General features: G+C 41.0%; 1 long non-coding RNA gene across 1 annotated transcript; it reads left to right on the forward strand.

Annotated features, from left to right (window-relative positions):
• Positions 1-620: 620 nt before the first annotated feature.
• Positions 621-14,949, forward strand: LOC139419681 (uncharacterized). The gene is made up of 6 exons (XR_011635432.1): positions 621-705; positions 10,068-10,114; positions 10,458-10,496; positions 13,804-13,946; positions 14,654-14,718; positions 14,903-14,949. It is a non-coding gene; the product is annotated as an uncharacterized lncRNA (long non-coding RNA).
• The last annotated feature ends 652 nt before the right edge of the window (positions 14,950-15,601 follow it).

Here is a 15,601-nt window from a genome sequence, read left to right on the forward strand (position 1 = left end):
TGCTCTCTAATTTGATGATACAGACTGCAATGCTGTATGGAATGAGTAGGTTGTTTGCCCCCTAACTCTGGTATGTACACAGCATTGTACCCTTGGCTTTTTTTATTCATAGATCAAAGTTTTTTTTACGGGATTTCTAATCTTTTAAATTAATGGTTCACACCAGAGATGTATTTTTCTATTGAACATTTAAACCACGATAACCAGCATGTTGTTGAAATGTGTATACTAAAAAATGAGTGGCCATGTCAGTTCCTAGAACCATAACTGCGGAATGAGGGGCACGGCCCGTTACAGCCCTTTTGATACTTGCCTAAGGAAGAGTTGAGGTTTGAGGAGGAGGAATGAGGAAGTTCCTTGTATCATTGTTGCTACTGCATCTTTGCCCCCATCTTGAGTATAGTAGGTTACACAGTGGATACACTTTTTGACAGGCATGAATGATGCTCATCAATGGCAGCTGCCAAACGAGTCGTGCAAGTTTGAACCACCTAGCCTATAAATGTGTTAGAACCACACTGGTTGGCCAAATTTCAAGTCTCATTCTTTTCCATCATACAAAACACATCTGCCCAGAAGTTGTTCATCTTCAGTTTTCAGAAAGCGAGGAGGAGAAGGTATTTGTGCATCGTTTCTCATTTGAGAAGGCTACAATCCGCAGGTCCTAGCTGACAACGTCTCGGATAGAGGACAATTTATTCTCAGGTAATATGCAGCTCCAGTAGATTTGATGGCCTGATTGCTTAATCAAATTTCACAGCAAATGTTCTTCATATTTCAAGACCTTGTAGGCTTACCTATGCAATTGAAAGCTGGCACATCTGCACCACCTGTTATTAACGGGACATCTTCCAAAGACAATACAGCCAATTAATTCTGAAGTTTTGGTGGCAATTAAAGGTGTGGTGCGTCTATAGGGAAACCCCATGAATGTACAATGTAGAGTAATTGCTTGACAGGATATTTGTATAGCGGTGCACACAGTTGTTGATGTAGCCTAGATGTTGTTGTAGCCATTGTTTCTCAAACCTCTCCTCGGGGATGCCTGAACTGGTTTGATGATTAGTTGACAATTTAAATCAAGTGTACAAGCTCTGGAATAAATTAAACACCGAAAGGATAGGAGAGGTTTGAGAACAACTTATATTTGTCGTTTTATTGATATTTGGAATAATGTCTGCAGTCATTTTTTATGTATTTCCTATTGGTCAAACACATATTTCAGAAAACGTCCTTAATTGGGTTAATGGATTAAGAAACCTAGTCATAAAAGGAGATGTACATGCACATTAATAATTCGACTAATATTAAACTAATTATGGAAATATACTGAACAAACAAACGCAACATGCTACTATTAACGAGTATTTACTGAGTTACAGTTCATATGAGGAAATCAGTCATTTGAAATACATTCATTGGGCCCTAATCTATGGATTTCACATGACAGAGAATACAGATGTGCATCTGTTGGTTACAGATACCTCCAAAAAAATGGGCCTCAAGAGCTCGTCGTCACCATGTTGTTCACAATTTTGACATCAGCAAACAGCTTGCCCATACGACGCCAGACACACGGTCAGCAGTTGTGAGGCCGGTTGGACGTACTGCCAAATTCTCTAAAACAATGTTGTAAGCAGTTTATGGTAGAGAAATTAACATTCAATTATCTGGTGAACATTCCTGCACTCAGCATGCCAATTGCATGCTCCATCAAAACTTAAGACATCTATGGCATTGTGTTGTGTGACAATACTGCACATTTTAGAGTGGCCTTTTTATTATCCCCAGCACAAGGTGCACCTGTGTAATGATCACGTGTCAGATGGATGGATTATCTTGGGAAAGGAGAAATGCTCACCAACAAGGATGTGCAAAACATTTGAGAGAAATACAGTTTGTGGGCATATGGAACATTTCTGGGATCAACGTATGAAACATGGGACCAACACATTACATGTTGTATTCATATTTTTGTTCAGTGTAGTATGGAAATAGTCATATTAACACCTCTGCTTATCTTAATCGGCAACAGGTTAAAATCGAAGTAAGCATACGCTGAGTAAAACGCCTGGTTTCCTGAGCAATCTTTTGAATTATTAGGACATGTAAACAGCCTAATTGGGCAGCGGTTAATTTTATCTGCGCACCTATAGAGCAAGCCTCGTTCTTCCAGCCGAGATCTTTTTAACATGTAAATATGGATAGCCAAGCTTGCTTTGCCTTCATGTTGGTGCTAGCAAGCTATCAAGCAGGTTACGTAGTGCTACGTATCAACATCCAATCCAGTAGGGGCTGGAAACTATAGCGAGATTCCATTATTATGAGCCGCCCTACCCTCAACAGCCTCCTGTGCATCTTAGAAGTAGTTTTCACATACACACTTTATATGTCCGAATGGTCGCTGTGGTAGAATGTTTATTTGGTTGACAATTTTCTGCATTCCTCAAAAGTCCCATCAGGTAGCCTGATGTCTGATTTCCATGTTAGCAGGATTATTATGGAAATCATTTTTCTTTCAAAGCATATAAACGTTTTAAACAAACTTTTATATTAATCTGACCTTCCAAAACAATTGTATTATTGTGAGCATTCAACCGTGCTCACTTCATGTAATGTCAGACTTGAGCAGCTTCTCATAATGCATATCTCTACCTTAAATAACCTCCATAAGTATATGAATTACTTGATATGAATGATTGTCCTATCAACTAAACCACTAAATGGTAGCCATTCTAATGTGACGATGGGGCTGCCAAACATGCTACCCTGCAAAGAAATATAATTTCTCTCACTGCAAAGACAAGAAGTTCTACTTTGATTGACGTTGTCATTGATAAAGGGTTCTGTGTTTTATGGACATCATGATGCATGTGAAATATTCTACTCTGAAAGTGTGCAGGCTTTGAAAATGGATACAAATCTGATCTTCCACATTGATACCAATGACTTATATATAGACTAGATGACTGATAGGGAGGGCTGTGTTGGAGCCACTGTGCCTCCTTCTTGGCACTCCATCACCATCGTAGACAATATTTTGGAAGCTTTAGAAATGCATTTATGAATTAGTTTTTGCCATGTTTATCATATTACCCACACCTTAATGCATACTTTTAAATTACATTATACAAACATTTATAATTTTTTGAGATGTCTAATGTTACTCACCCCACTACAAAAAAAAATAATAATTTTGTTCTTGAAACATTTAATTGAAATACAGAAGAAACCCATTAATTCCTATGAGGAACTGCTCCGATGTGAAGTGGCAATATTATGGCCGAACGGTGGCTTCAAAGCCTCTCAATGGCCAAGACATAGCAATTAGCAATTAAGGGTTTATATGCATCATTGATTGATGCCTGTTCTGAAAATTGCACTGTCTGGATAAAAAGTTATTGAAGGATAATGAAGGATCCAACATCAAAAGGCTCCAAATGTTTGAAGTTCTATTGTGAAATTGAAAACGATCTGAGGATAAAGAGGGACACAATAATGAGTTCTATTGTGGCTAAATACACAACGTGTTCTTTGGAGGAGGTGGTGTTTTATTGTCTCTAAAGATATAACAACTTGGGCTGCATTTCCAAAGGCAAATAAGTTATTGTATATTGCATTATGTGATAATGAAGGATCCAACACCAAATGTTTGCAGTTCTATTGTGACATTGAATGTGATCTGAGGATATCGAGGGTTCAATTGTGGTTAAATACACATCGTGTTCTTTGGAGGAGGTGGGGTTTTATAGTCTTTAAAGATATAACAACTTGGGCTGCATTTCCAAAGAGGTCAACTGTAACCGTGAAGGCAAATTTTGTGAGCGGTAAATATTCTTCTTCTGTAAAAATTTCAATTTACTTCCTGATAGACTGGGATCATTTGAGACACCATTTATACAATAACATGTCCTTCAGCAGCGCAACGTGTACTGGCCAGCAAGTTTGGCAATATGGAGGAAAATTCTAGTACAGAGACGGATGACGCTCATCACCTTAGCAAGAATTAGTTTCAACAATAATTTGTACAAAGTCTGCCCCAAATATCCTGCCCCCAGGTTTGACACAGCTAGTGACTTGACAGTTTTCTGCTCGAAAGTAAAGAAACAGACACCTTAAACAGACACCTACACTAATGAGGTCATTTTGTTGAGTAATGTGAGTCATTCAGGATGTTCTCAACTTGTTCATTGAGTTTTTACTTCAGTTGTTCAGAATTAGCTCAGTGTTTGTATTATTTATTTGATATAGTATTTTTTGCTGATCGTTATCAGTGGTGCCAATAGTTTTGGACCTGACTGTATCTATCAAGGTTTAAAGATGATAGGTTGATAGCACAGACAAGACCGGCAATATTTGATGCATAGTTGAGTTGCTTTGATATCAAATTAACCATCTTGTCATGAGAGAGCGAGTGAGAGATAGTGGCATTATCACTCATCCTCTCCAAGACTGGTTCTGTGAGCTTTGTTTGATTGCCACACATTTTCCCCCAACAGGTTTTAATGTGTGGCTATAAATGGTTCTCATCTTTCAGCAGCACTGGGTGTTTGATAGTCCAGATATAGATGACAGGGGCAGATGAACTAGAAATGCAAAGTAGGCCGATGTTGAGCTGAGATAAAATAGTAATGGTTTTGATCCATCTCTCTCATCTGTTTTAGAGTCCACTAAATATAAGAGTTGTAACAGCCTTCAGAACACTCACTATAATAGGATCTACAAAGATTACACAGTAACATAGAATGGGATTGTGCAGGTTTGGATGTTGTGTTTTGAAGTTCTGATCTGGTTGGATAAACTCATCACTGTGTGTGTATATACAGTATGTACTGTCAGTGTAATACCAACCTACGGTTTGTCATCGTAGGTTTGGACAACAAGTTTCTCTATGAAGTTAAACTCAGACATCTCAAAATTCATAAAGTCAAACACAGACTGCCCAAGAAACGTTCCTGAATAAAGCTCTGATCATCCACATACTTGACGATAACTGACAACTGCAAGCAGGCTGGTGCCACCATAGGTCCCAGAGCAGTGGGGCAATTTTTACCTCTTAGCACCTGGAGTTTTTCCTTATATGTTAACCTAACTAGGAAAACTCTGGACCCTATAAGGTATGACAGTGATTCGTCAGTTGTAAAAAGGTTTTATATGGGCTATGATGGGACCAGTATTTCCTAATCTTGTCACATGGTTTTAAAAAACTCCTGAAAAAACTCCTGGCCCTGGGGGGGATGAAAGCCCTGTCAAACTGCAGCTACCTTATATTGTTAATATAAATTATATTTAGACCAGATTATGAGGGGGATTTCCTCTACCCAGACACATAGACAACAACTGATAGACAATATAACTCAGAGGGCTGAGATTGCTTTAAACATGTTTGCATCATGCAGGACTATGCGACTGTATTATTTAAAAAATACTCACATCTGCCACCACTATTATATCGATAGATTAATTCCAGGTACTAATTTTGGATTAAAAACGTATAGGCAGCCTAGCCGTTCCCAATGTTGTATATAATTTAAATTTGATCACATTCACATTTTTTCTTAACACACATAAATACATAATGTTACCAATTAGTTTACCCTGACCATAGGCTGTATGCAGCTGCTCTTATTAGTAGCCTACAGTTGATCAGACTGAAAAATTGTCTTGTTTTCATCCCATACATCATGTCAGATTTCTAATATTTAGGTCTGGGCTATTGCAACATTAATGTCATGAGTTCTGCTTGTGTATGTACGGAGTGATTATGTGTTTTCATCTTTGCTCAATAAATACCGGAGGAAAGTGCAAAGCCTACTTGAGCGCACGTTACATTTTTTGTTGCGTCAACCTCTCTCTTTAATCAAACTTTTAATGGATGATGCGGTGGAAGCTATCAAATCATTCAAAATTGTTTTCGACAGAAAAGATGATCAGCGTGTAAAGTATCGTAACGTGCAATTACAGGCGGCTTGATGATAGTAACCAGCTATACATTTGATACCTGTTGGTATTGAAAGCTCTCACCTTTTCATCCTTCTTCATGAAACTGATCGCAGGCAGAGCTCGAACCTCGCTTCTAATTCGCACCTTTTCCGTGTACCCCAGAGAATGAAAGGGGTTCTTCAACATAGACCCACCATAATGCTCTGTGGCATAATCCCAATACAACACACTAGGTTCGTTCTCTGATCCGACATCTATGATTGGATGGACAACACATCAGTTCATAATGCAATAGCTTTGATTGTTTGGAGGATGGTGGGACTTACCAGCCTCCTAGGTTTTGTATTGAAGTCAATGTAGCCAGAGGAGGACTGAAGCTAGCTGTCCTCCGGCTACACCACGGTGTTAGCCCAGACAGTGCTGTTGAAGATACTGTAGACCTTCATTGCAAAACAGTATATTTGAACCAATTGTTTGGTGACATATGAATATATATACTATAGTTGAATCTAAAAATGCTAACTTTTTTATGTTTTCCCTTCCTTCTCTGAGGAGCCTCCACTGACTGAAAGTAGAGAACAGGGTTGAATGCATTTATCAAGCTTATGAGACATGGACCTACTAGTTAATGCATAGGGATACTGTTAACTGTAAGTAGTTAGGGGATTGCTTTTTGAATATAAATAAACATTACACAGCTTTATCTCAATCTCTTCATTCAAAGACTCAATCATGGACACTCTTGCTGACAGTTGTGGCTGCTTTGCGTGATGTATTGTTGTCTCTACCTCCTTGCCCTTTGTGCTGTTGTCTGTGCCCAATAATGTTAGTACCATGTTTTATGCTTCTACCATGTTGTGTTGCTACCATGTTGATGTTATGTTGTGTTGCTACCATGCTGTGTTGTCATGTGTTGCTGCCTTACTATGTTGTTTTCATAGGTCTCTCTTTATGTAGTGTTGTGTTGTCTCTCTTGTTGTGATGTGTATTTTGTCCCATATTTATATTGTATTGATTTAATATTTTTAATCCCAGGCCCCCGTCCCTGCAGGTGTTACGTTCGTTTGTAGAGACGGACCAAGGCGCAGCGTATGTTGAGATCCACATCATTTATTATCCACATCATTTATAGTGTAACTTGGCAAAACAAAACAATAAACATTAAACTAACAACAAACCGTGACTACAGAGGTCCTACGTGCACTTACTCAAAACAATATCCCATAACACACAGGTGGAAAAAATGCTACTTAAGTATGATCCCCAATTAGAGACAACGATAGCGAGCAGCCTCTAATTGGGAATCATACCAAAACACCAACATAAAACAAACTAGAACCCCACATTGAAAATATAAACTAGACTAAACCCCTAGTCACGCCCGGACCTACTCTACCATAGAAAATAAAGGCTTTCTATGGTCAGGAAGTGACAGTACCCCCCACCAAAGGTGCGGACTCCGACCGCAAAACCTGAAACAAAAAGGGAGGGTTGGGGGGGGGGGGGGGGGGGGGGGGGGGGTGTCTAGTGTCGGTGGCGGCTCTGCTACCCGCTCATCCCGCGGATCCTCCAGCATCGGGGGCGGCTCTAAGGGACGAAGAACCCGCTCATCCCGCAGATCCAGCCATGGACCCAGGCTGAACACTGTGCCTGGACTGGACCTAGGTGCAGAAGAAGACTCCTGCCATAGAGTGGGACTAGACGCCATGTCTAGACTGGGCATCGGTGCAGAGGAAGACTCCTGCCATGGAGCTGGACTGAACGCTGTGCCTGGACTGGGCACCAACGCAGAAGAAGACTCTGTTCTTGGAGCTGAAATGGAAACTGTGCTCAGACTGGGCATCGGCGCAGGGGAAGGCTCCGGCCATGGAGTCGGAGATTCGGACCGGGAACCTTCGCCGGAAGCTCCGGACCGGGAACAGTCTCCGGGTGCTACGGACCGGGAACCGTCGCCCGGAAGCTACGGACCGGGAACCGTCGCCCGGAAGCTACGGACCGGGAACCGTCGCCCGGAAGCTACGGACCGGGAACCGTCGCCCGGAAGCTACGGACCGGGGACCGTCGCAGGAAGCCTGGTGGTACCGGACTGGTGAAACGCACCTCAGGGCAAGCGCGAGGAGCAGGCACAGGACGCACCGAACTAGGAAGGCGCACTGGAGGCCTAGTGCGTGGAGCCGGGACAGGTGGCGGCAGACTGGTGACCCGCACTTCAGGGCGAGTGTGGGGAGCAGGCACAGGACATACCTGACTGGGAACACGCACTTCAGGGAGAGTGCGAGGAGCAGGCACAGGACATACCGGACTGGGAAGGCGCACTTGAGGGAGAGTGAGAGGAGCTGGCACAGGACGTACTGGGCTCTGGAGACGTACTGGAGACCTGGTGTGTATAGCCGGCATCAATGGTACCGGTTCGATGACACACCTCTCCCGGTAAGTGCGAGGAGCTGGCACAGGATGCACTGGGCTGTGAAGGTGCACTGGAGACCTGGTGCATATAGCCGGCATCAATTGTACCGGAGCTTTATTAACACACTTTGCACGGCAAGTGCGAGGAGCTGGCATAGGACGTACTGGGCTGTGAAGGCGCACTGGAGACCTGGTGCGTATAGCCAGCATCAAATGCACCGGAACTTTAACAGCCTTTTCAGGACGAGTACGGGGAGCTGACATGGGTGGCATCGGACGGCAAACACGCTCCTCAGGGCAAATGCCGTGCATACTACGCCAAACCAACAGCTCTCTCGCTTCACTCTCCTCCAATTTATCCAAAAACTCCTCGAAGGTCTCTAACTCTTCCCTCCGTTCACTCTCCTCCAATAACTCTTCGACGGTCTCTGACTCACCCCTCAACTTCGCCGACCACCCCATGTGTTTCCCCCATTTTTTTTGAGGCTGCTTCTTGGGCTTGCGTCGTGGCCGCGAACCCTGTTGTCGCCGCTGTCCTCCATTATCTCCTTCCGTCTGTCGCCATGGAAGGCGATCCTGTCCTGCCAGGATTTCTTCCCAAGTCCAGGATCCATTCCCATCCAGAATCTCTTTCCATGTCCAGGATACTTTCTCCTACTGGGCAACACGCTGCTTGGTCCTGGTTTGATGGGATATTCTGTCACGTTCGTTTGTAGAGACGGACCAAGGCGCAGTTTATGTTGAGTCCCACATAATTTCTTAATAGTGAAACTTAGCAAAGCAAAACAATAAACTAACAACAAACTGTGACTACAGAGGTGCTACGTGCACTTACTCAAAACAATATCCCATAACACACAGGTGGAAAAAATGCTACTTAAGTATGATCCCCAATTAGAGACAACGATAGCCAGCTGCCTCTAATTGCAAATCATACCAAAACACCAACATAAAAAAAACTAGAACCCCACATTGAAAATACAAGCAAGACTAAACCCCTAGTCACACCCTGACCTACTCTACTATAGAAAATAAAGGTCTTCTGTGGTCAGGACGTGACAGAAGGAGGCATTTTGCCTTTTGGTTGGCCTTGCCTAGGTAAATAAAGGTAAAATAAAAATACAAATAAATAAATAAATCCAATATATACGATTTTGGAATATTGACTGATCTCACATATTGTGGACTAATTAATGTTAGTCCATATGATATGAAAATGTCTTATTAGTCTATATCATGGATCATCAACTAGATTCAGCTGCGGGACGATTTTTTCTTGAGCAGATGGTCAGGAGGCCGGAAACATAATTACAAATAATTAGTTGACTGCAAATTGACAGCAATAATTGACCACAATAAATTGAACGCAGTAAATTGACTGCAAATTGACACCAAACAGATATAATATTTGAAAAAACAATCATTTAAACCTTCCTTACATTTGTATACGGTCACATATATCTCTATATTATGGTAGGGAATACTTCGGAATAGATTTCTAAAATAAAAATCTATTTAAAATATATATATTTAAGACTGTTTTTACAGTCTTTTATGAAATGTATAAAATTGAATCAGAAAACTTAGGGGGACCAAAAAAATCAGCAGTTGGGGAACCCTGGTCTATATCATAAGTATTTCAATGTGCGTTAATGTGAGATGTAATGGGCTTAATTTAAGGTTTGATGTGCGTGGACTGATGTTGTATACCTCTACAGGGACGTGGCGGATATGGAGCCTCTGATGATTCTACTTCTGCTAGCAGGTAAAACACTTGGTGTGTGTGTTTTGTGTGTATGTGTGGGTAGTTATGTATGTGTGTGTGTGTGTGTGTGTGTGTGTGTGTGTGTGTGTGCGCGTGTGTGTGTGTGTGTATCTGTGCATGTTTTTTGTGTGTGGGGGGGTGGTTGTGTGTGGGTGTGTTCCTCGGATTAACCTGACATGTTCCTCAGGGGTTGCAAAGCCACCTTTTACCACTATAGTTGGAAATAATAATTATGACTTTATTAGCCTACTTGGTGTTTCTTGTACAGTGTATAAGGCGGATGGATATATTGGACTGGAATGTATAGGCTTGTCTTACATTTTTATAAATTGTTTTCTAACAGGACTAGCAGGGAAGACAGCGACAGACCTCACAGCAATAGGTAATATACCTTCATATGAATCAACATTCCAACGACTTCAACACAATCCATTGAAACAAACCCCAATGTTAATTGATGCGGTCAAAATCCCTGCCTCATAACATTTAGAATGACAATATGCAGTTATCAACACAGCTACTGAACAATGCCACAAACAGATGCTACCAAATGGTTAGAGTAAACGTACCAAAACAATCTATTCTATATGTCAGATATACAGGCGACTTTGACACTGACAAACTGAGCATCTGAGATCAATAAAAATGACCCTGTTTTGAATCTGTCAATGGCCTAGGTGTAGGAAAACACATATTGTACAACATTAAGATCAAATTATAGTCCTCAAAAAGCTTTCCAGTTTCACTGACTCACCAATGATGTGCAGCTCACTCACTTGCGATGACCAATGCACTGGTGAAACAAAAGCCCATCTCTCTTGTTTTACTTTCTAAAACAATATTCTTCGCTCAATAGGCTTTTTGGAAGTTGATTACATATTTGGTAGCCTACAGACAGATTAGTCTTCTCTTTTCAGCAGGAGCCATTTGCTTTCCAACCTGTGTTTTCCCGCTATTGTTTTTGAAATATTGTGAAAGGACTGTTTTGACTTCATGCTGTTCACTGACATCCCAACTTTAGCTAAATAAGCTTTTGATCCTCTGTGGCTAAGTCATAGGTCTACTCCTGGTGTAGTATTCTGAGTAATTAATTTTCTTTCTAGACAGCAGTAATTCTATAACTATGGCAAATACATGTTTTATTCATCAGGGGTGTTCAGCACTTTCAGCACCCTTCCAGCAGCTATGATTCTATGAGGAAATAAATTAAGTGCAATGCTGGACAGATGAGAGTTGCAGGCTCATGTCCTTCAGAGCAAGGAAAGAGACGTCATGGAAACCATAAACCCGGGCCGGACCAAAACAAATACATTCTTAGAATATCAGGAACATTTTTAAATCAACATTTTTTTAGAGGGTGGGATAATACAGAGGAGGCAACTTGAATTAACTCTGAATGCTTTCATTATCATTTTTACACTGCAGAGTGACAATTATTTTTCATGCCACAAGAGGTAGTGGATCGTGGCAAATGGATTCCAGAACTTAACAAAACAAAACTGGGAGGTGCCAGATCTTGTTCCAGCACGCTCAAGTGAAGCACTGCACATCACAACAACCAGATGCCAACACAACTTCAGTGTCTTTAAATGTGACAACACCACAACCAATTAGCCACATTACTTTTGCTCCATAATATGACTACACTGACACCAGATATGAATACTACATTACCACTGAGTGTTGCTGTTTCCCCACAACCACACACTATAACAACTCCATAACCTATTGATGTGACAATTACTTTGCAACCAGTCTTGAATACAGCTTAAATTTCTCAAAAGTGATAACAATTCCAACTAGAGGGCTGCATTCCCGCAGGATGCCTGCAGGTCCTGACAGAGATCATTGTATTGTGGTCAGACAGATTACTTTGGGATTAAAATGTTTTTTTTTTGTCCAGCAGATTGTTTGCTTTGTATACGTTAACACTCTCCTAGTTGGGCGTGCAAGTTAACGTGCGCGCAGTATGTGTGTTCTCATTGAAACAGAGTGGTCTTTCTACATGGATGGAGAATCAGGGGGGCAGTTATCTTTCCAAGGAAATTAATTTACATATGATTAGACGGTAGTTTCCTACTGTGTCTGCAGATACTTATCGATAATGAAAAGAAGTCGATGGCGCTCAAACCAACTTGGGTCAAGGTTCAATCTTTATTTTTCATCATTGAAAAGGAGGTTACTATGGCGAGCGAGCGTTGCACCTTTTCGTTTTCAGTAAGTAACGGTTACCCATTTATTTGTCTCTGCCTGTAAAATGTACTCCTAAAGCGTAGGTTGTGTCCTACAGTATATGCAAAACGTAGCAAGGGTCGCTTTCATCATTCTTGCTGCTTCAGGTTCAGTAGCCATACGTGCGCGTGTCGTCTCAGTTAAATAGAGTAGGCTGTAGCATGGGCGGAGAAGCACAGGGCAGATATCTTTCCAAAGAAATGTACTTCCTAATATGATTAGGCTATAGTTTACTACATTGCCTAGAATTAGGCCTAAATATTCATACTCCTAAAAGGTAGGCTCTAAAAAAAATCTCAAGAGAAAATGCAAGTCTCTCCAACTCTGCTCTCTTCAAACTACATCTAGCATATTGGCAGATATAGCCCATTAATACCGATAGCCTAATATAATGGACCATGTGAGAATCTCTGGTAATTTAACCCATTTCTTAAGTTATTTTTGCACATTTGATATTGCCAGTTGGCGGGGGCACAACTTGGGTTTTTAGTGATGATGAGTGAGAAAGTTAAAGATGCACTAATATTATCCTCTCCCCCCAAGTAATGCTAACCTCTCCTGTTATTCAAATGGTGAGAGGTTAGAATGTCCTAGGGGTATGATATTTGTGCGTCTGTAACTTTATCACTCATCATTATTCAAGATTCATTCAGGATTATTTGTAATCATTGTAGAACCCACATTAATGTAGACGTGTTTAGAAACATATTATATTCTTAATTACAATAAAAGTGACTCCATAATGACACAATACATTATTTTCCATTAAATTCTATTGGGTCCAGAATGATCTGCAACACAACCATAACCCCCCTCTTCATATCTACTATATTAATAATATGTTCCCCTTTCTTCCTTGTCCGCCATCTTCTTCCTCCTCATCAGCTACAAAACCTAGAGAAGCTAGGACTATTTACCAGCTAGGACTATTTACAAGCTAGGACTATTTACAAGCTGCACTGCCGTCTCCCAGCAGTTGCCTTTCTTCATCTCTCCCGTGAAGCTTTTCTTTCACACAGTCTGTCGGCACACTTTGTGGTGTTTTTTGTGTTACAGTGCAATGATATAACTGGGGGGGACAAAAAGGCTATTTGAGGATGTGTGTGTGTGGGGGGGTCATGTCCCCCCCCTGTCCCCAGTGAAAGATGCACACCTGCCTATAGGGCGCAACATATCTGGGACCATGGCTGGCAAGTGAGCTGCATCACATACGCCTAAAATAATATTGCAGAGCTGCTGTTGGGTTTGGGACCAGATCTTGTGGTAGTGGGTGGGAGTCGGACAGAAAGAAAGCAGGTGCTGGTGGAGTGTGGTATGAAAACCTACTGGTGTGGGCGGTAGTGGGATGAAGAAATCAGTCCCTCACAGACCCCTACCTCCAACTACACATATCATTGCAATGACGTCATATGCTAATGCTACATCGACAATAAAAGCAACACTTTCTCCACAACCAGGCAACAACTCTACTTCCACAACAACAGCCCCTCCACCACCAGAGGTTAAGCTGGAGTTCAAATTGGAGCAAAACTTCACCGCAGACTTGAATAATGCATCATCACCACATTTTCAAGCATTAGCAGCAAGTGTGGCTACAGTGGTAAATTTGATTTAATATTCCATCCTTTTCAAGCAACGCCTTTACTTTTCCTCACCAACAGGCTTTAAAGGAGCAGTTATTACATCCATTTTTTGTTTTTACTTATAAATGAATTCTAATACATTTTGTTACCTATTGTTACCTATTGTAGCAAAAATAAATGTAAACAATCATGTATAGCCTCAAAACATGGTTAAAACTATTATTTTTTGATATATTGGATGGTCAGTCCTTGCATCCCTAGCTCTGGTCTATGAACTTGAGAGTGACGCCATTTCTCCAGCCCCACCCCTCAGCTTCTTATTGAAACTGTGGCGGGAAGTCGCTTTGTTATTGTTTCAAACTGCTAATTGGTCCTTTTTTTAAGTCACTTTCAGTTAATTCAATTAAGTAAAGTATTTCAAATTGTATTATTAATTCAATGAATAAAAGGCCACTCATTATTTGAAGGTACTACTTTCTGTGAACAAATATGGGAGCATATTCTATATGATTTATAAATAGTTTGAGGAAATGATTGAACTATTTTATCATGATAAGCAGTTAATAAGCAGATCTTCAAATAAAGTCAATGATTTTGATTAATGATTAGTTATGCCTTTTTTTTAATGTTATACTATTTATCTTCAGCTGTACCTTCTGATAGATTTTCAATGTTTTAGGATCTATTCATGACTAAATATTATATATAACACTTATATTTACAGCTGGACAGTGACTACAAACACAAATATGGATCCAGTTTCAATCGCACAGTGGTTCTTGGTTTCAGGTAGGTAGTTAGTTATTGACATTGGAACATTCTTGGGTTTCTTTTGTAGATTCACATTATATTCATCAATTCATTTAGAGGTTATTAAGTCATGTATTTGAATGAATATAATCCCAACAATAATAATAATAATAATATGAACATGATTTGCTGATGGACTAATAAAAAAGGTTTTGTTTTGCAGTGAACGTTCGGTTGTGGTATATACTGTGCTAGTATTCAATAATAACACAGCTGCTCCTACAACAACCACAGCTGCTCCAGCAACAACCACAGCTGCTCCCACAACAACCACAGCTGCTCCCACAACAACCACAGCTGCTCCAGCAACAACCACAGCTGCTCCTACAACAACCACAGCTGCTCCCACAACAACCACAGCTGCTCCAGCAACAACCACAGCTGCTCCTACAACAACCACAGCTGCTCCCACAACAACCACAGCTGCTCCAGCAACAACCACAGCTGCTCCGACAACAACCACAGCTGCTCCAGCAACAACCACAGCTGCTCAAGCAACAACAACATATGCTGCCATAACAACCACTTCTGCTCCCACAACAACCACTTCTGCTCCCACAACAACCACAGCTGCTCCAGCAACAGCCACAGCTGCTCCAGCAACAGCCACAGCTGCTCTGACCACAGTTACAACTGGTTCTTCAACCACTATCACAACACCGGCCCCTCCACCACCAGAGGTTAAGTTGGAGTTCAAATTGGAGAAAAACTTCACAGCAGATTTGAATAATGTTTCTTCACCAGAGTTCAAAGAATTAGCAAATACTGTGGCTGCAGCGGTAAATACTGTTTTACTTTCATTTTCAACCCTTTTAATATCATACTTTTAGATTCCTTAACAAAAAAGGCTTAGTCTAGTCAA

The sequence above is a fragment of the Oncorhynchus clarkii genome, chromosome 10 (assembly GCF_045791955.1).
Source record: "Oncorhynchus clarkii lewisi isolate Uvic-CL-2024 chromosome 10, UVic_Ocla_1.0, whole genome shotgun sequence".
NCBI lineage: Eukaryota > Metazoa > Chordata > Actinopteri > Salmoniformes > Salmonidae > Oncorhynchus > Oncorhynchus clarkii.